Below are 25,132 nucleotides of genomic sequence, written 5' to 3'. Positions count from 1 at the left end.
TTGTCGACATCACTTCTGCCTTTGACCTCACTGACAGAGAGAGACTCTGGCAAAAACTTGCCTCTACAAACATCGATTGACGACTGCTATGTTTGTTACAAATACTTCATACCAACAAGTTCGTTAGGGTTAGGCTAGGTGCAAATGGTTTGCTTTCTGACGTTGTCCCAACAAAGAGAGGAGTACGCCAAGGTTGCCGTTTGGCCCTGTTCCTCTTCAATTTCTATATTAACAATATTGTCAGTGAACTCACTGGCCCTGCCTTTTTCCCCCCTTCGATTTTGGACTGAAAACTCTTGGTGCTGCTTTATGCAGACGATCTAGCTTTGATTTCCATCACGCTAATAGGCATGAGGAGATTATTAAGAACTTTGGGTTCCTTCTGTATGAAGGAACATTTAGAAATAAACTATTCCAAGACTAAAGTGGTAGTCTTTGGCAGGAAAAGTAAGACCCACATATGGAAATTAAATGAAAAGCTTATACAACAACAACGTACCTTTAAGTATTTGGGACTTACCTTTACCTCTTCTCTTTCATGGAAACCACAAGCCGATTCCTCCAAATTAAAGGCCTCCCACTCCACTCAACTACTACTGCGCTTTTTTAAATTTAAGGGAGGTAGTCTGGTTCCACCTGTATTGGAGGTGTTTCAAAGGAAAATACTACCTTTGCTGCTTTATGGTGCAGAGATCTGGGGCTATGCCAATATGAGTACGTTAGAGAAAGCTTCGGCTCACGTAGCCCTGGCCTCTTATTGGCTAAGACTAGCCTTCATGGATGACTCTCGGCTACCAAAAAAATGCCTACTCGAACAACTACAAAACCCTTTGCAAAAAAATTGGTTAAACAGGACTAAATCCACCCTGGCTTTCTATGGGATAAGCATAGACTCCCTTCCTTCCCATGTTTCTACCCGTGCTAAATTTCTACTGAAGGATGGAATACTTTTCTATTCTAAAAGATGGAACCTATGTGCCTCTTCGCAGTCGTCTTTCTCTTATTGGTTCCCCTTGTATAAATCTTCTTTCATTATGGAACCATACTTTTTCTTGTTGGATGTGCCCTGGCTGAGAAGAGCCTTCACCGCCTAACGGTTCCAAACAATGCCCTCAGCACTCCTCGAAGGGAGATACGAAAATACTCCTATACACCTCCATCGTTGTATTTGTAATTCAGGCGAAGTGGAGGATATTGCCCACTACTTGTTGAGTTGCCCCCTATATAAAAATTTGAGGCCTAAGTTTTTCTCTCCTATCAGCCATCTGATTGAAAATAGACCCACTTTAGAACAAGTCTGTGTCCTTTTAGCGGGCACGAATATTTTTGTAACTAGACAAGTGGCGAACTTTGCTTTTGCCGCTGGGAAAATCAGAGCTAAGTCCCAAAAAAACACAGGGTTTTGACTATTAGATATCGTACCTTTTAAAATATGACAGTATGAAGGGGTTGCTAGTGTATAAATGCTAGTGTATAAATGCTTTATTTGGCTTGTCTCTACCCACTGATTGTTTAGGATAGTATGAATATGGGTTTTTAATGTAAAATTTTAACCTTTTTATATTTAACATTGATACCTGTACCACATTTCCCCATTTGATTTTGTATTTCTATATCATTGCGGCAGCCTTTGGTCATGAGCAATAAAGTCTTATTACATTATATCTTGAAAAATGACTTTGAAACAAAACGTCTTTAAAAATATATTAAAACAAAACATCTTAAAAACATGTTTTTTTTAAAAAAAAAACAGGTTTAGAAACACCTTAAAAAGCAATTCTTTACTTTACTTAAAAGCCTTGTTGAAAGAGGAAGGTCTTCAATAGACATAACACAGATGGTCCCTGTCTAGTATTTAAGGAGAGGGGATTCCAATGTGTTGGTGCCACAACACTTAAGTTCCGCTTCCTATGTTGTGCAGAACGGACCTCCTGATAAGATGTTATCTGCAGAAGGCCCTCATCTGCAGAGCACAGTGATCGACTGGGTGTATAAAGGGTGAAGCTATCTTTCAGGGATCATGGTCCCAAGCTATATAGGGCTTTGTACACCAAAACCAGCCTCTTGAACTTGGCCCAGTAGCTAATGGGCAGCCAGTGCAGTTCTTTCAGCAGTGGGGTGACACGTTGGTGATACCCTGCCCCAGCGAGCAGGCATGCCACTGCATTTTGCACCAGCTGCAGCTTCTGGACCAACTTCAAGGGCAGCCCCATATGGAGTGCATTACAGCAATCCAGCCTGGAGTTTACCAGTGCAACAGTGGTCAGGCTATCCCGATCCAGAAACGGCCACAGATGTCTTACCAGCCAAAGCTGGTAAAAGGCACTCTTAGCCATTGAAGTCACCTGGGCCTCTAGCAACAAAGATGGATCCAGGAGCACCAATAGACTACAAATCTGCTCTTTCAGAAGGAGTACGATCCCATCCAAATTAGGCAATTGACCAATTATCTGAATTCGGGAACCACCAACCCACAGCACCTCTGTCTTCCTAGGATTCAGACTCAGTTTAGTGGCCCTTACCTACCTCATCACTGAGTCTAGGCACTGGTCCAGGGCTTGCATGACTCAGATGTTACAAAGAAATAGAGCTGGGTGTCATCAGTGTACTGCTAACACCTTGCTCCAAATCTTCTGATGACTGTTCCCAACGACAAGATAGTGCCTTGCAGCACCCTACAGCACAACTGCCAGGGGCACAAAAGACAATCACCCAGTGCTGATCTCTGAAAACAACCCTGGAGATAGGATTGGAAGCACTGTAAAACAATGCCTCCAATACCCATCTCACCAAGTTGGCTCAGAAGGATACCATAGTCAATGATATCAAAAGCTGCTGAGAGATCAAGTTAGAATAACAGGGTTGCACTCCCCCTGTTCTCCCGATAAAGGTCATCCGTCAGGGTAACCAAGGCTGATTCAGTCCCATAACCAGGCCTGAACCCAGAATGGAGTGGGTCAAAATAATCTGTTGTCATCCAAGAGTACTTGCAATAGCTGTGTCACAACCCTCTTGATCACCTTCCCTAAAAGGGGGGTATTTGCCACTGGACTGTAGTTGTCACAACCAATGAGTCCAGGCCAGGGTGGGCTTTTTAAGGAGCAGTCATATATCACTGCTTCTTTCAAGGTGCTTCTTTCAGGTAAAGACCATTCCCTTGAAAAGACACATTAACCACACCCTGGATCATTGTCACAAGCACTTTGTCCATGTCATCAGGCTGCATGAACTGAAACTCATCCCAAGAAGTTTCAGCAGATGTTGCACTGGACACTTGTGCTCCAGCCATCATCCAGCCTGTTTCATTGCCCTTAGTTCACTGGTGTACCAAGGTGCAAACCAGGCTATATTACTCAACAGTGATGGCCTTCTCCATAGCCAAGATCTTCTGATAATGTTTACTCATGAATAAGTCATGTTTATTATTTAGTTATTTTATTAAATTTATACCCTGCCCTTCCTCCCAGAAGGAGCCCAGAATGGCAAACAACAAGTGATAAAACACTAAAAACAAATTTTAAAAAATGTTTTTTAAAAAACTCTTTAAAACATTTTTTTAAAAAGCCAAGCAAGATGTTGAGCCAGGGTTCCCAACAATATTAATTAAAAGTTTCCCACTTGAAGGTTCAGTTAGTTTTATTTTTTTCTGATGAATGTGGATGGACATGATGGATGGATGATGACTAGTTTATTAGTTGCCCCTTGAATAGCCTCTCTTAATTGCTTTAGGGTCAGTTTGAGTTCTGAGGGTGGGTAAATGTTAATTACTGATTCCCCCCCCTCTCACTCTTGGCCAGGAGTGTGGTGGTGGTGAAGTAGCATCTACGAATAAGATGACTGTGCGTCTCCTTTGTGGTAACTTGGTTTGAAAAAAAGGAGGGAAAAATGCATCTTTGTATCAGCCAGACCATATTCACTGCTGCTCTCAATTAATTGAGTAATATAAAAAAGCTGATTGGCACCCAAAGAAACTAGGCACAAACAACCAAACTGCAGATGTCCATCTTTCCAACTTCCTGTTCCAATAAACACTGAGTTCAAACCAGGAATGACTCCCTGGACTTCAGGCTGTGGCCAAGAGGTATTTTTAGATCACAATTATTCAGAGGTGGTGGCTCAAGTTCATGTTTAGGCAAGTCACAGAGCAACCACATGGTGCCTGACAAGCGCAGTTGACTTGGCATGGAATACAAACCCTCATCAGGTGCTAAATGCTGAAAATCATTTATATTGCACAAGAGTGTAAACAGGGTGCTGATGGACACAGATGGAATTTGTTGAGATTATTACTGTCTTAAATTTCTTAGTGGTGTTTGTGCAAGAATGTTACAAACCTGCCCTGTCTGAAAATGTTTTTGTATAATTTTTTAAAATTAAAGTAAACGTTTATTGTGAGACCATTGGAGTCTTTTGAAGAGCTCTTACTTACCCTCTAATTTACTCAGGCTCTCCCTATCATTTGGTAAACCATATTAGATGGGTGTCAAGTTGCTCCAGTTTCTCTTCACGCATGTGATGTGTGAAGGGGAATCACACATAGAGCGGGACAGATCTACTGACGCCAGTAAGTAGGCTTTCCTTAGTGCAGGGACAGCTGAAGTGGTGCCCTCCAGATGTTGTTAGATTATAACTTCCAGCATCCCTGGCCATTGGCCATACTGACTGGGGTTGATGGGATATGAAGTCCAACAACATCTGGATGGCACCACATTGGCTATCCCTGCTTGGCTAATGTTGACATCTAATGCATGGGCCCCTTTGGGAGGAAGAGTGGAATATAAATTCAACAAGCCATAATCATGAGGGATGGCACTAGTATTCTACTGTACATGATGCCCCTTATGCATGGAGGGGTCTAAAATCCACCCTAATACACCTTGCCTCCCCACCCCCCACTAAATATCGGCAGCTGCCAACACCTACTGTGTTAAAGAACAGATATTAAGAAAGGTTTTGCTGAGATACTGTGAAATTCTGCCACCTTCCACTTTTTAAAAAAAACAACACCAACCCTATTGGATTTTTTTTACAGAAAGGGTAAAACTGGATTAAATGGAGGGGGAACTATGAACTGGCATTTTGATGGCAATGACATTGTATGGACATTGCAAAAAACGTGCATGCATGAGTAAAAATGTAAATGTCCTGCCTTCAAGTCGATTCCAACTTATGGTGACCCTATAAATAGGGTTTTCATGAGGTTGAGAGACAGTGACTAGCCCAAGGTCACCCACTGAGCGTCATGGCTGTGTGGGGATTCAAACCCTGGTCTCCGTCATAGTCCAACACCTTAACCACTATGCCACACTGGCTCTCTAGGAATGGGCGAATCTGTCAGTTTCAGATTCTCTTACTTTCTCATTTTCCAGTCTTCAGTTCTTCAGGTTTCCATATCAGTTTGGGATTTTGTTTTTTGTTTTTAAAAAGTCCTCATGAGCAATTTATCAGTGTTTTGGTGTCATTTTTTCCCCTAATATACACATTTTTGTATGCAATTTTGCCTAATATACATACTTTTTCAAAGCATTTTCCCCTAATATTTTTTGGTATGTTATTTTCACTATGGATTTTTATGCACATTTTACCCAATATATGCCTTTTTGTGCATATTACTTGGCTGGAGAGCTGCATTGGAAAATTCAGGCAAGTGTGAACTTCAAAGGCTGGCAGCGTTTCTGTTCACTTACTGTTTTGAAAAGTTGGAATTAGGTAGGTTTATTTTTAAACGTGAACTGAATCGTATTTCTCCCCCATCCCTATGCATGAGCAGCACCAACCCCACATTAAACCACCCATCTGGAGTAAACTCAGTTGCAAGTCCTGCTCTCCTTATAGGTCCCCCTCCCCACCTTTTTTTGGCAAGCTTTTCTACACAGCGGCAGATGCTGCAGTCCCTGCGTAGCCTCCCTTTGCAGCTTACTCATATGCTGGTGCCAGCTGGAGCGCCCCTGCTGACTTTTTGCTGACACATCAGAAATATATATGTGTTCGGCAGCTTTCACTATTATTATCACATTATAGCTCTTTTTGGCTCTCTTGCAGGATGGTAAACAATAGCGGTGCTTGTTGGAGGTCATGAATTCATAAATACACACACCTTCGTGTGTGGTCTTTGCCAACACCCCTTGAGTTTGCATAGAAAGAAAAAAGAGTAGATGTAAATCTAAGAAACAAGTGGACCTGTTTTGACATTGCGACCTGTTGATACCGTTTGCCATAATTTGCTGGAGTTGCACACCGGAATTCTACTACTGAATATGTTAAGAGAATATTCGTAGTATGAGCTTAGGGTGTTTTTGGAGACATTTAAGCCAGTTTGACACATTTCTCTCTCTGTTGAGGAATGCATGTGGAAAATGTTACTCTGGAATGCAATATGCATACACATTTTGCAGGAAAGCTGGAGACTACTTTCTGCCAGCTCCTGTTCATGGATATTCTCTGAAAAGAAAATCGACAAGTGAAATTCTTTCTTTCTTCTGACATAATGCTTTCTAAGCAGATTCCTTGATGTGCTTTCTTGCGTGGAGAAAACGGTTACACATTGGAACTGGCTCTTCAAGAAAAGGCAGATGTAAGATTCCAAGAGCGGTCACTGGAGGCTATTTTTGGAGAGAGGCTGTAGTTCAATGGTAGAGCACATGCTTTGCATGCTAAAGGTCCCAGGTACAAACACTGATGTTTCTAGGTAAGGAAGGGAAAGTTTCCTGTCTGGAACCCTACAGAGCTCTTTCCAGTCAGTGTAAATGCTACTAAGCTAGATGGACCAATAGTCAAAATTTGGTATAAGGCAGTTTCCTGTGTTCTACTTGTGGTATAAACCTGGCTTCATGTGACATTGAAATGATTACAGCTTACAAATGTTGAATCAGCTCCTATCCCTCCTGGAGTCCTGACCTTCTTGTGCAGCTTTCACCAACCTGATGCCCTCCAGATGTTTTGGACTACACACCCCATCTGCCCCAGTCAGTACAGTCATGCTGGCTAGAGTTGATGGGAGTTGTATTCCAAAACATTTGGAGGGCACTAGGGGTTAAGCAAGACTGCTCTTGTGCATCAGGCTGGCTGTTTTCCTGTTTTGTTTTAAAAAAACAGTCCATACATGTATTCCATTTATTATCTTCTAAATAAATAAAATAAAAATCACAAACATTTAAACAAAGTTGCTCTAGGTATTTAGGAGGATGTTCTGTCCTCATGGTGCTAGCCAACAGGCACCTTCCAGAGCTCTCTTTACACTATTTCTGGTGTGGGAACCTTTGTCACAGTTCTCCAATTAAGCAATGTTTGCAAAAATGCATATATTAGGGGAAAGTGTGCATAAAAATGAATATATTATTGACAATAACATACAAAAATGCATTATGTTAGGAGACATTGCTTGCAAAAGTGTGTACGTTAGTTAAAACTGCACACAAAAATGTGTTTAGCTGGAGAAATTCTCAATAAATGCTGAAGAATTTTCATGATTTTTTTTTAAATCACAAATTACTGCAGAAATGTGGAGAACCAAATTTAATATTGGAAAAATGAGAAACTGAGACAAATGAAATTGACAGATCCTTCCATCTGTTCAGTGGCAATCTTTATATATCACAATTTAACCTCACGTTTGTTTGTTTTACTGCTAATGTTTTACATCCTAATGTAATTTCTAGGATTTTATGTTTTTATTGCTGGCTCTAAATAACAGCAACAACTTCATCGTGAGAGCTAAGCTGAACAAACTGAGCTGAAAAAGTTCAAAACCAAACACTTAGCCTTCAGTTCGCCAACAGGAGCATTCTAAAATCTTACTTAAGCTTGTAAATCAAAAAGACCTTGCCTGCTTCTTAAGAGAAAGCAAAACAAGCAACACTCCAGATCCTGAGAGGGCCACCAACAGCTGAGATGCTGAAATGGCTACAGACCGTAAGGACTGTTACCAAAAAAGAAAAGGGAAAAAAGTTTGGCCACTGTAGCTACTGTCAGGAGGAGTTGTGGCTATAAACAGCTGCTCTCGTGGCCTGTAAACTCCACATTCCCTCACCCAGGATAGAGAAGCGTAGTTTGGCTTATCTGAATGCACAGCTTGCTTCTCATTTACCTTGTTGATGTCAATGTTAATAAGCAAGCATGATCATTTGGCTCTCACAATTTGACTATTTTTATTTTTCACATTCTCATTTCTTTTCTGTTATGTTTTTTTCTTACATTATAGCAAATCCAACTCTTTACCCTTGAGCTTTCCAAGCAACCTAGAACAGTATTTTATTCTTACGTTACATTGCATTTTTATGCCACCCATCTAACTGAATTCTCTGGGTGGTTTACATACTGTAAGTCAAAAAAATACAAAACACTTGTTGATAGGCTACATCTCCCATCATCCTTGACCACTGGCCATGCTGGCTCCAGTTGACAGAGTTGGAGTCCAGCAATATCTAGAGGGCCACTAGTTCTCCACCTTGAGTTGATTTCCACCTTGCTATGGAGCCTCATAATAAATACGTTCCCCCCGCACCACCTGTATTATTTTATTATTGAGAATGTACCTATGCCATGCACTTTGGTTGCTGATAAACAAATCTGAGGCTTACACCTTCACCCAAACACATTTTGGGACTGACAAAATTGGGAATCCTTCCTGGCATTCTTCAGTTTTTGCCCAACTCCTCTTATTTCAGGGATGATTTGGTGCTGGGTCAGTATGTGGAGGAAGAGGTTCAGTTCTTGAGAACACTGAGGGAGACTAGTGTATTTGTACAATCAGGTGCGGGAGGATCCCACCTTCCTGGGAGGAGAGTGTGGAAAGGTGCCACTCCAATCCAGGGAATTGAAGGGATATCCATCTCTTCTCTGCTGATGCTTGTGGTCTTTTAACATATTTGCATTTGCCAGATAATTTCACTCAGCATGTTCTGGCCTCTTCAGGTCTCCTGCTATTCTAGAGAGTGCCACTGAAGCAGCCTTGGGGTGCTGAGCTACAAGTAGAGACAAGAGGAGCAACCCTATGAGAGAGACAGGAACTATCGCCAAGGTGGAGGGTTCCAGAAAGGCAGATGTCTGCCAAAACAGGAGGTGTCAGGGTTGTTTTCATCACCTTATCTACTTTCCCCCTCAAATTTTAGACTGGGACTAAGGCAGCAATAAATCCTGAGCCAAACTTTAGCTGAGTAATACAGTTTAGCTGGGTAATATAGTTTTAAGTGTATGGTCCATGCAAAGAAACACCTTCATGACTTTTCACTCTCCCATAGCTTTCTCAGCACTGGATTCTGCCTTATCTTAAGAAAGAATGAAAACTGGCCCGCAATGCATATGCAGAGAGAAAGGTGGTATGCATGTTTATTGGTAATAGAAGCTGGTGCAATAAAAATGCATACCAGCTTTCCACAAATCTTCATCAGGCTGAAATGGATAGGCAGTGATTTCTATATAGCGAGAGTGCGCAGCTGGTTAGGAATGCATTTTTTTGTCATTTCAGATGGAGAGGAATCCAGCCATAACACATTTAGCTCATGGAGCTACCATGCAGAGGGGCTGCCTCCTTCATTTCCATGGAGAAAGTAGAGTTGCATGTACAGAGGCAAGTCAATGCACACCAAGGTCTACTTCCTTGGAAGGAATGGAGGAACTCCTGTGATCAGAGGGGCCTCGATGTGTACACTGGCAGTCCCACACCCATGGGAAGTCACTGAATTCGGGTTGCATGTTCCAGTGACCTACATATATTGTCCTTTGGCTTCACAGCACAGTAAATGCACTTCAGTTCCCATGAACTTCTTTCCATGGCCTCCTTTTAGAAAAAGAAACTGGAGATCACAGGTTATGTTGAGGATGCCAGCTGATTATCCACAAGGGACCATCAGTCATTGTTCCTAATTATTGTTTCCCCCATTCCCCATCTGAAATGACAATCATCTGCATTTCTGAGGATCAAAAAATTTCTAAGACATAGAGCTGTCGCTGTCCTCTGGTTTTGTTTTCACTCTGTTTGCCGTGCATCTTCTGATAGAAACAAAACAGGAAGTGATGTCACTGTTCTGCATCAGTTACTGATGTGTAAGGGGCTGGGGAGATGTACATCACAGTGACATGCCACATTATTTCCATCTGTTGTTGCAAGAAGACAAGGTTAAAGATATGGAGCCACATGTCTCTGATCACTGCCTCACCCTGATGTATCTTTCTGGGGCTAAGTATACATGACATAAGAAAAGCCCTCGTGGATCAGACCAGCATTCTGTTTCTCACTGCCAAATGCCTATGGGAAGCCCACAAGCAGGACCTGAAGGAAACAGCACTCTTCTACTCTCGTTCTTTAACAACTGGTATTCAGAGAATGCTGCCTCTGATCCTGGAGGTATTGCACAGTCTTCATGACAACTAGCAGCCATTGATACCCTCATCCTCCATGAATTTGTCCAGTCCTGTTTGTAAGCCATCTAAGTTGGTGACCATTGCCACATCTTGGAAATTCAGTTGCAGACCTTTGACTGCAACTTTAAAAACAACAACAAAAGCAGCTGTGTGTGTATTGGGGTGGGGAGAATCAGAATGAAGAAGATGCTGCGAGAGGGGACTCTTAGGCCTTTTCGTGCCCATAAGGACATAAAAGCAGAGCCTTGCCGGCTCAAGCCAAAGGCCCATCTAGTCCAACATTCTGTTCTCACAGTGGCCAGCCAGATGCCCACGGGAAGTCCAAAAGCAGGGCATGAGCACAATGTTGTTAATACAAACTCCAAACCACTCCCCCAAATAGCTTTTTGTACCCCACATTTGTGAGGACAAATGCATGCTTGTCCTCACAAGCATACCATTTGAACCCTATGAAGGGGGCAAAGCAGGTTCAGGAGAGGATGATTTGGAACAGGGAAGCTGCAGATAGGGAAAGGGTTAAATACCCACTGCTCCTGCTTTAGTCCAATTTCCGACTCCCTGCAGCTGTTTTTCTTACAGCCAGTGGAGATACTATTGCATCCAACGCACTACCCTCACTTCTCACACGAGTGGTCTATTTTCCTGAGCAGTGAGATATCTGAAGTGGGGATGCACTGGGTAGGTTCTGTTATGAGAAGTCCCATGATTAGAAGCACCTTGGGAATTCTGACAAACTGGAAAGTAGGATAGGAATTTGTTAAATAAAACAAAACAGAAACAAATCCACAAGATGTATTTCAAGATGCTCTTTTTTCACTCTCTCAAGATCTACAATGGCCCTGGCTTGGAATATCTTAAGAGCTGTCTCACTGACTCCATATAAACCCTGCCCAAATGCTGAGAATATCATTGGAACCCTTGCCCTATGCCATCCAAGGCAAGGGGGACTGAGCACAAGGGACGGGGCCTCTTCTATTGTGACATCAACAGATGGAATGCACTTCTAAGGAAGGCCTGGAAAAGTAGGGACAAAAGTACTTGGAAGCAAGCAAAGGAACAAGGAAAAATACTTGGAAGCAAGCAAACAAAAGTCACAGAAGTTGCCATTGGGAGCTTCAGTGCACCCCTACTTGGAAAACATAAAATCAGCACCGGCTCAATCCCCAAACGAACAAATGGTATCTGTGCCCTCTTACATGCATGTATAGTTATCATACATAGCTGGCTCCCTGCCCCAGTCACAATTGCTGCGTTTCGTTTTTAAAAATGTCAGATCTTCAAGATGATTTGGCTTCAGCTCCTATCACTGAGATTTATCATGCACTTTAGCATATTGCGCTGCTGGTGGGTGGAGAATCCTTGTATTTGGAATTGTCTATTATTAGGGGTGTTAACTGTTGCTATGTCGAGGAGTTGTGCTTGGAGGTCTAACATCACTTTCCAAGAGGTTACAGAAGCTGGGCCAATTGAAGGTATCAACTTCCCTGTTTTGTCACTCTCATTCTCCTGGATCAACATGATCAACAGGTGGGGTGGGCAACTAGTTCAGCACTGAAGGTCATGTCAGAAGTACATCACTGAGTTTTGGATGGCCCACCACAGCTGATTGATGTAATTTAGATGTCTGTGGGCTGGCACAGTCCTTCTCAATCTGTGTACCAGGGCACAAGTGTGTGCCATGAGAAAACAGATGTTAAAAAAATGTAAATGTACTGCCTTCAAGTCGATTCTGACTTATGGTGACCCTATGAATAGGGTTTTCATGAGGCTGAGAGGCAGTGACTGGCCCAAGGTCACCCAGAGAGCTTCATGGCTATGTGGGGATTCGAACCCTGGTCTCCCAGGTCGTAGTCCAACACCTTAACCACTATGTGCTGTAATAAATAAATAAAATAAATGAAGGCTCCTTTACGCCCAAGCACACATGCGAACACACACGAAGATGCTCGCTGTACCTCTGGACTCACAATTGTTTTTAAGTATTTTATTCTATCTTGTCAAGTCTTTTGGGGACTTTTTCTTTTGTAAAAAGTGACTGTTAAATGTAATAAATAGTGATCATAGCTAACACTAATCTAAGTACATATACAAAATGTATTTAATCCCAAGGTGCAATTCTAGTTGCTGTCCTTCCCCCATTCACCTCTTATCACTACCACTATTCATCACCTTCTCTAGCCTAATGCTAACTTGCATGCTCTCCCTGGTTCAGCAGTCTTCTGTCTTACTTTATTTTATTTATTAATTACATGCCGCCTTTCTTACACTTATCAGAATTCAAGTCAGTTAATAAAATGCTAATCAGATGTCCAAATACAATTATTAAAAAGCAAACAAAATCCATTGTAACAACTATCACTCTCCCCTCAAAAAGACACCAAATTAGGACAGCACTCTAAAACTGACACCTAAAAGCAGTATTTCAAAAAGAAAGAAAATGGCCAGCAAATCAAATCCCAAGAGAAAAGGGCAATGAAGGTGCCAGATGGATTTCCCTTGAGATGGAGTTGCATATTTGGGGTGCAATGACAGAAAATGCCCTCTCTCTGGTTGCCATATGATCTGTCTACTAACTTCCACCAGTGAGGGGGGGCATCTGTTGAAGGTCTCAGTCGTCAGACAGACTCTTACAGTCGCCTTTAATTATGTAAAATACTGAATGTACTGGTGAAATGTTCAGAAGAAAATTCTAAACACTTCTTGGATGGTCTGCATAAGAGCTGGAAATGGTCTTCTACACTCAAAAGTTCTCCAGTGCTATTCAACCATCCATTTTTAAATTTCTCAGATTCCTTCATTTTCTCTTACTCATGATTGCAATCTAAATGTCATGCTAGCCAACTACTTTGATACAAGCAAGCAGACATTGTTGTATTGTACCAAATGGTTCAGACAATCACTCTGTAATTATTTTAAGCAGGGAATAAAATCTGATCTGTTTGTTAAAGTGCCAACGTAGTACTTACCACTGGGAAATGTTCCTTTGAGGGGTAAATACCATGTTAAATTTGCGGAAAGGAGCTCCTGCAAATAGCATCAGTGATCCTTAGCATGCTTCAGTAGCTGTGAAAATATATTTATGTTGTGCTGCATGTTAATGGCATTTATCTCCAACAAATTGCCTGCCAGGCATCTGAAAGCTTCCATTGTTAATTGATTTTTACAATGTGGTTTAAAGGACATAATTAACATACAGAACCTCATCCTGCAGTGAAAGAGAGATGAAAGAGGTATTTTAAAATTCCACTTCACTTTCACCTGTTGCTATATGGGTCTCTCTCCCCACCACCACCTCCAGCTTTCCAATCCATCATATTTGGTTGCCTTTTCTTCACTCAAAAAATAAAAATCAAGGTTATACAAAATATTGATCTATAAGATCTCTATGCATTCAAGGGGATTTGATTCTAATTCTCTGTTAACATGAGCAAGAATCCAAACCAGTCCAGTAAAATGAGACGGAGCAGATTTGGGTCTGCTATTTCTGATTGATAACAGAGAAAGGGGGAAAATAATTATGATTAAAATGCTGACAGAAACTTGAAATGAAAGTTGTCTATTGTAGACAACCAATTTTCACTAATGGACTGCTCTCCATTATATTATCATTACAATGACTGCATTGCCTTTTGGTGTATAAATTACATGTGGGATTATGGCTTATTCTCAGTGGTGCATGCCTGACTCTGGTGAAACGGGAAGGAAAATATAGCTCTGTGTCATTTTCCAAGAGAGACTCTGCCCTAAGCCATTTCTCACAGTTGTCAAGACATTTTTACAGCTGACACATACAAATACCATAACATTAAAGGGGTAGGATTTAGGTATGGTAACAACCTGTTGACAGAACATTTGGGTGTGTAAAAGCCAGAAATGTGACCCTCTTGCCAGAATTGAGTAAAGCCAGATTTAGGCATGTAAAAATCAGCATCAGGATTTTCACTTAGTGAACTGTGCAGCCTACACATGAAAACCAAGGTGTCAGATTATTGAATTTGACCACAATGTACTATTATCACATCTACTTATTATTTAGAGCACTTTCACCCCACTCTTTAGATGAAAATGGCTCCCAGAGCAGCTTGCCCACACCATACATTTAAAGCACCCTTATAGCACTTCAACTGTCATGGAGAATCCTAGGAACTGTAGTTTGTTCAGGGTGCCTGGAATTGTAGGTCTGTGAGGTCAACACCCTTAACAAACCACCGTTCCCAGTATTCTTTGGAGGAAGACATGACTGTTAAAATGGCATGATACTGCTTTAAATGTATGGTGTGGCTGTGATCTAAATAAGTTTTTGTCCTCAAGACACAATACAAAAGGAAAGGGGTTTGGAAGAGAGGAGGTAGGGGAAGCAAGACCACCAGCACTGGGTAGATCAGTATTTTTAACCCACATTATAGAAAGGTGCAGAGGATAGGAGACACCAAAGCCCACCAAGTGAACTTGCAGAGCCACTGCATCCAGAGGAAGTGCCATGGCAACGAAGGCACAAGCAAGCCCAGACTGTTCATTGCCTTCCCCAGTCCTGCAGTCTGAGATCTTAAGGAGCAAACAACTGCCAGACCCAGAGTCCAGTAGACCCAACATCAACACATGATCCTGCAACCGGGAGAGTCATAAAGAATTAGGGTTGCCAGGTTCTTGGCCTGAGAGAAAGTCAGCCAAGTGCAGGTGTTCTTGCAACACTGTAATGGGAAAAACCACAAGGTGGAATTCACCCTTCCCCCTGCACAACTCTTAAAGATACAGAAGACCTCTTGGTTGCCAAAAAAATATGCAAAAAAAAACACATCATCATAAAAATAGTCTCCTATTTATTACAGAAACATGCTCAGAACCAATGTATGATTCTGATACAAGCTAAGTGGCTACCAAGTGGAGCTGTTCTTGAATCAGTCCAGTCTCCTCCCTAATTTGCTATAGTGGCTGTGTTAGAGAGGCCTCACAGGGAATAGGAGCCTTCCTAGGAGGGCTGACAAGCAAGCCGACCAAGGGGAGGGACCTCTTTGACATAGCTACACATTTGGATTAGGATTGGCTGAGTGGTACAGAGAGTTGATTGGCCAGAGAACAGTGGACTGACAGACATGTTTTGCAGAGCTTCTCTGAGTTCAAATAGAAGTATAAAATGCGTGTGGAACGAGAGTGTGTAGCTTTGAGAATTTTGGAGGATTAAAAAAAATTATTTGACATTCTTAGTAGGAATGCTGTGCCCCCATAGCCCCAGTGGATCAGCCTCCACTAGTGAGCTTCATGGACCAATGGGCTGATTCAGTATAAAGCAGCATCCTGTATTCCTGTGGAAGGAGTAGGAGTTATGCCCATTGCTTCCTTCAACAATTTGCTAAAATGAGCTAATTGTACCCTCTGGGGTGCCGTGTTAAAGAAGAGAGTAAGGAACCTCAGAAAGGTATATCACAGATAGGTAACATTAGGTCTATCCCAGCCTGAGGAAACTTTGGTCCTAGCCATACATTTAGTGGGCTTTAGGACACGGATAGGAAACTTGAAGACCTCCAGATTTGCTTGCTAATGTGGTGACCTCCAGATGGTGTTGAGCTCCAACTCTCATCAGCCTCAGCTAGCATGAGCAATGGTCATAGATAATGGGAGCTGTAGTTCAGCAACATCCAGAAGGCACCACGTTGGCTATCCTGTTATAGAGGAAGTGAGGCTATAGGCCAGGGATGGGGAACCTGTGGCACGCTAGATGTTGTTGGACTCCAGTTCCCATCAGTCCCAGCCAGTGTGGCCAATGGTCAAGGATGATGGGAGTTTTAGTCAGCAACATATGGAGGGCCACAGGTTTCCCACTCCTGATATGGGAGAAGAATGGCATGAATTGCTATTCCCTTTGCCATACAGGCTGTCCATGAGGAGTTCAGTATGCATGATGACCTAGTTTCCCCAATCTGCAAACAGAGTTGTTGTACACATACAGGTCTCCATGTGTGCATGGTGAAGGAGGACTCTTGCTGCTCCCACATCGCAAGAAAGCCCAGTGTGTTATGATGAACCAAAACAATGTATATGGTCTCACTTTAAAGTACCAGGACTGGATCCCATACTGCCAACCCCAGACTTCCCCAACCTGCCCCTCCTTGATCTTGTTGGACTTCAAATCCCATCAGCCCCAACTAGTGTGGCCAGTGGTCAGGGATGATGGGAGCTGTAGTCCAACAACATATTGAGAGCACCAAGTTGGGGGCAGAAAGGATGAAAAATCAGGGAGTTAGGGACTAGTGTATTTCTCAGAACCAGGCATTGGTCCATGGACTGAACACTGGCCCTTTAAAAGGTGGTGTGTTTTGTTGTTAGGTTTTGCTTTTGTATGTGTGGCAGGGGGGAACAGGGAAGGCCAAAAATAAACCTTAAGCAATGAAGTAAACAAGCAGGGCTGTAGAAGCAAAGCCCCAGACACCTGGGAGACAGGGCAGCTTTGTACGTCCTGCAGCAGCGGGAGCTAGTTGTCACTCATGCAGAGAGTTCTCATTTGGAAAAATGTGACTCTTCCTGAGTGGCTGTCAAGGTCAGGAGTTGGCCTAGTGCTGGTCATGCAAGCCAGCATGCTGTGGAGAGTGGGCACATTTCACAACAACAACCCCTGCCTCATTTTTAAAATATTTTCAAACATTTCACAGAAGAGGGCAGGAGAAAGAGCCTAACTTGCTCCTCCATTTTTTTTTACATTGTCCCTTATTTAATTCACTTTTGGTTTGGAGCATGTCTTTTCCTTCTCACCCTCCTCTTCCTGGCTGGCAACAGAAAACCTGCCAAAATTTGACACAGTTCAATGCCGCGAATAACATTCCAGTTGCCAATACACACAGCGTTCATTCTCAAAGCTCCACAGATCCCCTTCTCATGACACCACAAATCAACAAACCAGATTTCATTTCCACAGAAAAGTTTCGAATGGCTTTTGAAATGTGAAGTAACGGGCATGTCCCATATTCCAAATGCATGTGTGGGAAAGGCAGGTTTGCCATAGTGCTTAATGGAGCCCTTTCTCCATTGGTCCTTAGCTGGATGTGTATATATGATGGCATGCAGAGCTGCCCCTAGGCACCGGGAAGTGGGGCAGCTGACCCGGGCCCCATGTTTTGGGGGGCCCCCACGCTTGGCAATCTGCATATAAAAGCAGCAGCCGCGTCCTCCTCACGGCCACAGTAGTGAGCTGAGGGGAGCATAGAAACGAGCGGGGAGGAAGAGGTGCAGCGGCGGTCTCTTGATGGCCGCGGTAGCGAGCCGGGAAGGAGAAAACCTCGCAGTGAGAAACACTAAGCAAATCTACAACAAAGGCTGCAAAAAAAGGTAGCTGCTGCTGAAAAATACAAAGCCGCCGCCACCGCCAACGAAGGCTGCAAAAAAGGGAGCCGCAACCGCCAGCTCCTAGCAGCCAAAATACAAAGCCTCCGCCGCTGCCTGGAGGAAAGGATATATATAGAGAGAAAGAATGTGGGGGGTCCCCAACTATGCTTTTGTCCCGGGCCCTGCACATGCTAAGGGAGGGCCTGATGGTGTGTTTGTCCATTACCTGCTGTGGACCCTTACAGGCCTCCCATACCCAGTAGGACCAGGCAATCAAACTATCCATAGTAGTTATGGACTCCATAATGGCTGGCACGCTGCTGTAATACACAGGCATGTAGCTGAGTACAGATAAGGGGGTGGGGGAGGGAAGGAAAAGAACCTCCTCCTTCACTGAGACTTATCAGAATGTGTGGAAGAAAGAATTGTGCCCAATATATTCCGAGAAAATATGGCACTTTTGTCCAATCTCTGTGAATTGCTCACCTTTGGAGAGCTTAGATTGAAAAGATTTTCCATTCTGAAAATTTAACAGAAATCTGGTGAAATAAGAATGACTTTAGCAATGTTTAAAGAACAATTCTGAACTTTTTTTAAAAAAATAATAATTTAGTTCTTCTGGAGCATTTGCAAATGTGTGGATCATTTGCATAAACTCATAAAGCATTTAATAATGAAGAAAGTAATGCTAGTAACTGGACCCCTCACTTATATCATATCCCTAGTAAATCTGGAGACATGTCAAACGTGACATGTAAACAGCCTGTTTCTGCAGTAGATTGGGCGTTAGCAGCTTTTGGTCACTGTGGATGGAGTCTGAAATGAACGGTCCCCAGCTGCAACCCTGGAGTGGAGGGGGTGTGTGTGCTGCTGCTGGCAAGTGAACAAGATCTCCATTCACAACTCTCCTATTATAAAATTTGAGGACAGTGCCATTTCCAAGAGAGGCAGGTTGGACATTAACTGTGCCAGCTGCATTTGACAGATGAGCCTTGCAAAACTCAGTCTTTAAAAGATGGGCAGCCTGATCTTGTGCACATTGACTCACAAGGAAATCGTGTTGCATCCAATGAGGCTTACTCCGTGGTCAGTGTGCTTAAGACTTCAGCAGTTAACTGCTGAAAAGGGTTACAATTTAAACTCTATCTAGGGCCCACAGCAGGGTGACTTAGAAAAACAGAACTGTAGACCTGGAAGGGACCTCAAACGTCACTTGGAGGCAAAGGGGACAAGGTGGAAAAAGGAATTTCAGAAGATGCATCTCTTTATCCTGCCCTTTTGACACCTGAGATATATATTTTAGGACTCACCCATCTGATTCTCTTGCCTGTAAGTTCTTTTCAACTGATTTTAATATTGTATTCTTAAGGTGCTGAAACCCACCCTGGGACCTCCTAGTGAAAGGTGGGTATAATAATAATAATAATAATAATAATAATAATAATAATAATAATAATAATAATATAATGAGGTACCAAGGGGATAGGGGGAAGTAGTTCTTAATAAAATTCTATCATTTGCACAACTATTTGTTTGACAAGTGATTATAATAGTTCCAAAGAGTTGTTTGCAAATTTAATTGCATTGTGTTACACAGTATCTTTTTGTATCATTATAAGCTAGTTGGTAACTTGGGTTGGGATGGGAAGCAGGTATGCCTCTGCCTGATTTTTCAACAATTTCCTCCTAAACCCCCTATCCCACAGCCCACACCTTTTAGGAGAGTTCCCTGAATCTCTGGCTTATGGGAGGCACAGGAGGCTGTGGCAGAGAGGAGGGGGGCAGGAGAGGTGAGTGTACTCGGTGCAACTCTGGGCCCAACCCCTAATAAATATTAAATAGAAAGGAGTCCTTGCTTCTATCACATCTACCCAGTAGTGTAGTGGCAAATTCAGATGTGCAGGGTCCCTTTATGATAGTCACACCATGCACCCTCATAGCCACTCCCCCTTCTAAAATTACACAACCTTCTAAGATTATACAATAAAATGAGCGTTCAGTCTTTTATTTTGTTCTGAGAACTTTTCTTTAGTGATGCATTGCAACAATAAATCCAGATCTCCATGTGTTTCCTTTCAGCTAGATCTGCTATTTTCTGTGCACATACATGGGCAAATGTACTAAGATGCTGTAAGGTAAGGAACTTCCTTTGCTGAGTTTTCCTTTTTGGTTGCCATACTAAGACTAAAGGGGAGTGTGTTAGCAACTGAATATAGTCTTCTCAGTGGCTGCCTCACCTCTTTTCGCTCTGATTGGCTCCAATTAGCAGGAAAAGACACTGAAGACCTAGGGACCCTGCTCCCAAACAAAGTAGGGGGTCTAAGACTACCTGGGACCCTGGATGACCACACCCATGCTTCTGTCTAACCCAACATGCACTGTATATCTACACACACTGTTCTCTTCAGAATGATCATGCAAATCTTGCTTCTATTGCATTTATCCACGTAAAGTAGCATGCATGATAATAGACACTGGTTTTCATAACGATGAGTTTCTTCAACCTTTTTACTCTACACTAGGAGTGGGGAACCAGTGCCCATTAGCCAGGTGCGGCTCATGGAGGCCTCTTCATCCAGCCTGTAGTGCCACCTCCTTGCCACACCCCACAGTTTTAGGCTTGAAGAAAGCTTCCTGTGGAAGCCAATAGGAGCCTTCTTCTAAGCCTAATTCTGGTGTGTGGAAGTGCTATTCTCTCTCTCTCTCTCTCTCTCTCTCTCTCTCTCTCTCTCTCTCTCTCTCTCTCTCTCTCTCTCTCTCTCTCTCTGTGTGTGTGTGTGTGTGTGTGTGAGAGAGAGAGAGAGAGAGAGAGAGAGAGAGAGAGAGAGCTGGGGAGGAAAGGGTTAACTTTTCCCTCCCCATGTGCTGTGACATTTCCTGCTGAAAATGTCTACATCACGTAGCTTCAGCACCCCACCACCTAAGCCCCATACAACACACTAACACCACTTGTGGAATCAGAGAACAACACATTCTGGGAGGGTATCCATGAACCGGACCAATCATGGGCGGATGGCACACAATCCTATTGGTCCTCTTGTTGCCTTTGCCTATAAATAGCTAAATGCAACAAACCCTCTTTAGTCCCAGTGAGTAATTCTCACACCCTCCCTTTTGCCTTGCTGAGTCACAGTACTGTGCTGCATTACTTACATGGTCATTGGTCTCAAAGGAAACTTTAATACATCCAGTGAAATGTCGAGGATTGGCTGATGTTGAAAGGTATTCCACTGGCATTTCCCTTTCTCTGCAACAGATTGTGCCAACCCATTAAAAAAAAAAAAAGCTCTGGCTAATCCAGACTTGAAAATAGGTTGAGGAAATAGCTGTTTGACATAGGTAGTGGCTAATATATCGAAGGCCCTTTGAGATATGGTTGGATAACAAAGAGAGCCTGCAACAGCTCTTCCCATGCTTTAGACCCCTGCTAAGGCTGGTTTTACTCATTTTCAGTTCCTTCATTAAAGGATCTAACATGGAATTATAATAATAATATCAGTTTCTAGCCTTTCACCACAGAATTGAGCATGCTATGGATTCCATGCCAAGACATCATTTGCACAACGTTTCAACTAGAAAGGCTCCAAAGGCTCCTTCCCACTCTCACACGTTCCTTTTCCTCTCCACTAGTATAAATCTAAAACATCCTATAAAAGCCACAGCAGCAAGATGTGCAAAACATGATGCAGCATTAGTATGCTTTGAACTGAAATATTACTGTCTGGTTGAGTGAATTGTCGTGCAAGATAACTACACTTTCCCAAAAGTCAAAATAGTCTGATTAATTTAGAGATGCCTCACTGCTTGCAATCAAAACTGTTTTGTTCCACTAGAAAACATCTGGATGAAGATGAGGAATTGTCCAGAACAGAGCTTGGAAAAGTTACTTTTTTGAACTACAGCTCCCATCAGCCTAATCCAGTGGCCATGTTGCCTAGGGCTGATGGGAGTTGTAGTTCAAAAAAGTAACTTTTCCAAGCTCTGGTCCAGAAGGGGTCAGGGAACTGGAAAAGCTATGGGTGTGTGCACATATTCGGGGTGGACAAATTTGTCTATTCCCAGGCCATATTACTGGTATATGCTTTACCCACAGTTATCTTCTGTTTCTGCTTAAATCTGCAAATTAACATTTAAAGAAATTGTTTCAAGATATGTTTTTAAATAAATATTATCTCAAAAAAGGTTATTATAGGGTTGCCAGGTTCAGGGCCTGAGACTGATCCTGTATCTTTAGGAGAAGAGAAAGTCAGGCAACTGCAGGTGTTCTTGCAACACTGCAATGGGAAAAACCACAAAGTGGAATTCTCCCTTCCCCCTGCACAACTTTTAAAGATACAGAAGACCTCTTGGAGGCCTGGCTTGGCAACCAAGAGGTCTTCTGTAGCTTTAAAAGTTGTACGGGGGAAGGGAGAATTCCACCTTGTGGTTTTTCCCATTACAGCATTGCAAGAACACCTGCACTTGGCTGACTTTCTCTTCTCCTAAAGATACAGGATCGGTCTCAGGCCCTGAGCCTGGCAACCCTATTATTGAAATGTATATTGTGAAACATTTAAACTGTCAAGCATTGCATTACAACATTCTGAGAAATGCAAAATGTGGTAGACAGCAAAGCTCTGTTCTGCACATTTGTCCCAGAGGTGCAGATCAGATAATTTCATACAGGAATTCACAAAGATTCAGTTCCTCAAGCATCCCTACTGCCAATATATCTTTAAAAGAAGTCTCTCTGGCTTTCTCATTGTGACATGTGAGTCCACCTTTCCTTCACCTTCGCAATGTACTTGACGGAGGCATCAATCAAGTGATTTGAACACTGATCTCAGTTGTCTGTCTGGCTCCTTCCGCAATCTTCAAGTGGGATGTCCACTTTTTAAGAAAGAGCTGCAAAACTGCTCTGAGAATTGGCAGGGTATGACAGGTTCATGAGCTAACAAGCACCAGTCAATCAACACAGTGTGCAGCCAGATTCTTTTGAGAAGTGGTAGAATCCATTTCTTCAGAGCTCAGGGTAGAGACACACTATTGTGTCGGTTCCAGTGCGTTTCCACCTCTGTTTTCTGAAAACGGGCACACGATGCTAGTCAAACTCTGCCCCTTTTTACTGTAAAACCTGTTAAGATCAACTTGAGTGCATTTTTTTCAAATTCAGCTTCAGGCAGATTTCACACCTCATTGGTATATCAACCTGTTTGCCTTCCAGGTGTGGCCAATGGAAATGCTCTGCTGCAGGCTCACGCAGAGACAGTGATTGGCCCAACAGTTTGCTGTGGGTGGTCCTGAAAGGTCTGAAGTCAGCAGTGGGGAAGGGAGATGTTGCCAGCAGAGGGTAGAGTTGCTTCAAAATGCAAGCAGAAAAACTGTTTTGGCTGCTTTTGAAGCAAGTAGTGTACCCACAGCTTCAGCCTTGGTAAGGAACTGCCAGAGGTGATGGGAGTTGTAGTCTAACAACATCTGGAGAATCACAGGTTCCTTATCTTTTCTTTTTTTTTAGAAGGAGCTGTAGGAAAATAAAGGCCAGTGTCCTTAAGCTACTTACTCTGAAGTAGTCTCATTACTCTCTTAAGAGAAATAATTTGCAGTAATGCTTGTTTCAATATACTCTTGCCTGTTCACACAGGCTACCTTTCTGTATGTTCCTGGGACCATGAAATAATGCATTACAAATGAGTATTGATTTTATACCAAATTGATTGTGATGAATTCTGAGAATGCTGAGAATTCTAAAGAAAGGGATGGGGAGCCTGTGACCCACCAGAAGTTGTTGGACTCTAACTCCTATCTACTGACTACTGTCCATGCTAGCTGGAGCTGATGGGAGCTGGGATCCAACAATGTCTGGAGGACCGCAGGTTCCCCACCCCTGCCACAAAAGATCTCTAGCCACTGTCACCCTTACAGAACTATAGTTTCCAGAGTCCATGGTGCAATGAAGTTATTATGGAATTAGTAAATTTGTGGTTTACACACACTCATTTATGTTAGTTGATACCTGATCATTGTAAATGCAGAAAAATCTGTGGGAAGGGGTATTTTTTAAGGTAAACAAACCAGCATTGTGGCCAAATCTAGAGCTGCTTGAAGTCTCATGTGTGAAAAACACCTTTGATTTGGCATTAAAGATCCGTGGGGTATGCATGCATCAGATAGTGAATGACAGAACCATTAAAAGTTGCCTGGAGTCACTCCATTCTCATGTTTCCAGCCCAATTTCACATAACTGGTTCTAATTTTTTTCAGGACTTCTTTGAATGCTTGCACAAGAATAAAAGGAAGGCAAAATGGGCTGATCATATATCAGGGCCATCATCATGACACATACTCAGGATTAGCGTTTAAAGGAAAGTTTTTGGCCATCAGCCCTTCGTGGACATGGATACACACTTAAATATTAATCTCTGTTTTCAATAGCAATGTGTGCTTGGCAGCTCTGGGAGTGTCATATTTGCAGAACAAAGACTTAAGCCTGGTGACAGATGAGCGTACACCATGCACTGATCAATTGTCAGCACCTCCAAGTATATTTAGGGATAGTTAGCAAGCAGGAAACAATATCCTTGCATTGTAATTGCATGTTGCACATTTCTGGACCACAGCACTCTTGGGAAGGGAAGGCTTATGTTGAACTAGGGACTCATAATTGGACCTACTTGCAGTATCAGCATCAATATTTCCCATTATCTGAATCTCTGTACACTCTCTTGCAATTTTTATGACTTCCAAAGCCTCTGGGTAGGTTCACACATGCATGTGTGCTATGATAGACTTTTAAAGCTTATAATAAACTGCACAAAATCTTCCTTGTTCAGGAATTCCTTGCTCCTCACCAGCACCACTTTAACCTGGAGGTCACATTCGTACAGATACAGATGGATTAAGGTGACAGTGCCCAAGTCAGTTATAGCCTGTAGCTGCGAAGCTCAGTCTATTTGCTCCAGAAAAGTCTGAACCATGCTAACTTCAGCTGCTTCAGAATCAGTGGATTGTAGGCTGCAGTCCCCAATCATTGATATTATTAATACGCCAATAACTTATTTATTTATTAGTCACTTTTCTTTACAGAAGTGAACCCAAAGCAACTTACAATCAATAAAAAAGTTAAAACCAGTATAAAAAGATAAGCAAAATAAAACGTTAAAAAACAACCCACCCACCCACTAAAATAGGCTACAACATGAAGAGCTCCAAACATCAGTTTGCCCCAAAGTAAACAAAATGTGCTTTGCATATTCATGATTTATCCATGAAATTACCTCATGGGAATGTACAGGTGTGAAATTACCTCAGGGAATATACAGCTCCTGCCATTGATTGACATTGACATTTTTCTTTCATGTGGGCAGGGACCACGGCTCAGTGGCAGAGCACATGTTTTGCATATAGAAGGTCTCAGGTTCAATCTGTGGTAGCTTCAGTTCAAAGGTATCTGGTGATGGGAAAGACCCTTTTCTAC

General features: G+C 42.6%; 2 long non-coding RNA genes across 2 annotated transcripts in view; both read left to right on the top strand.

Moving 5' to 3' along the window:
- Window positions 1-9,891, top strand: part of LOC133379659 (uncharacterized) — a 41,725-nt gene extending 31,834 nt beyond the window's left edge. The window contains exon 3 of the long non-coding RNA XR_009761236.1: window positions 9,467-9,891. This is a non-coding gene — a long non-coding RNA (uncharacterized LOC133379659). The remainder of the gene's footprint in view (window positions 1-9,466) is intronic.
- An 8,842-nt stretch (window positions 9,892-18,733) lies between these two features.
- On the top strand, window positions 18,734-24,378 carry LOC133379660 (uncharacterized). Its single transcript, XR_009761237.1, has 3 exons — window positions 18,734-19,008; window positions 19,759-19,814; window positions 23,920-24,378. It is a non-coding gene; the product is annotated as an uncharacterized LOC133379660 (long non-coding RNA).
- Window positions 24,379-25,132: the final 754 nt, after the last annotated feature.

Source organism: Rhineura floridana, chromosome 3 (assembly GCF_030035675.1).
Source record: "Rhineura floridana isolate rRhiFlo1 chromosome 3, rRhiFlo1.hap2, whole genome shotgun sequence".
Lineage (NCBI taxonomy): Eukaryota > Metazoa > Chordata > Lepidosauria > Squamata > Rhineuridae > Rhineura > Rhineura floridana.
Note: the sequence above shows the minus strand (reverse complement) of the source record. Positions and strands in the feature narration are given on the sequence as shown.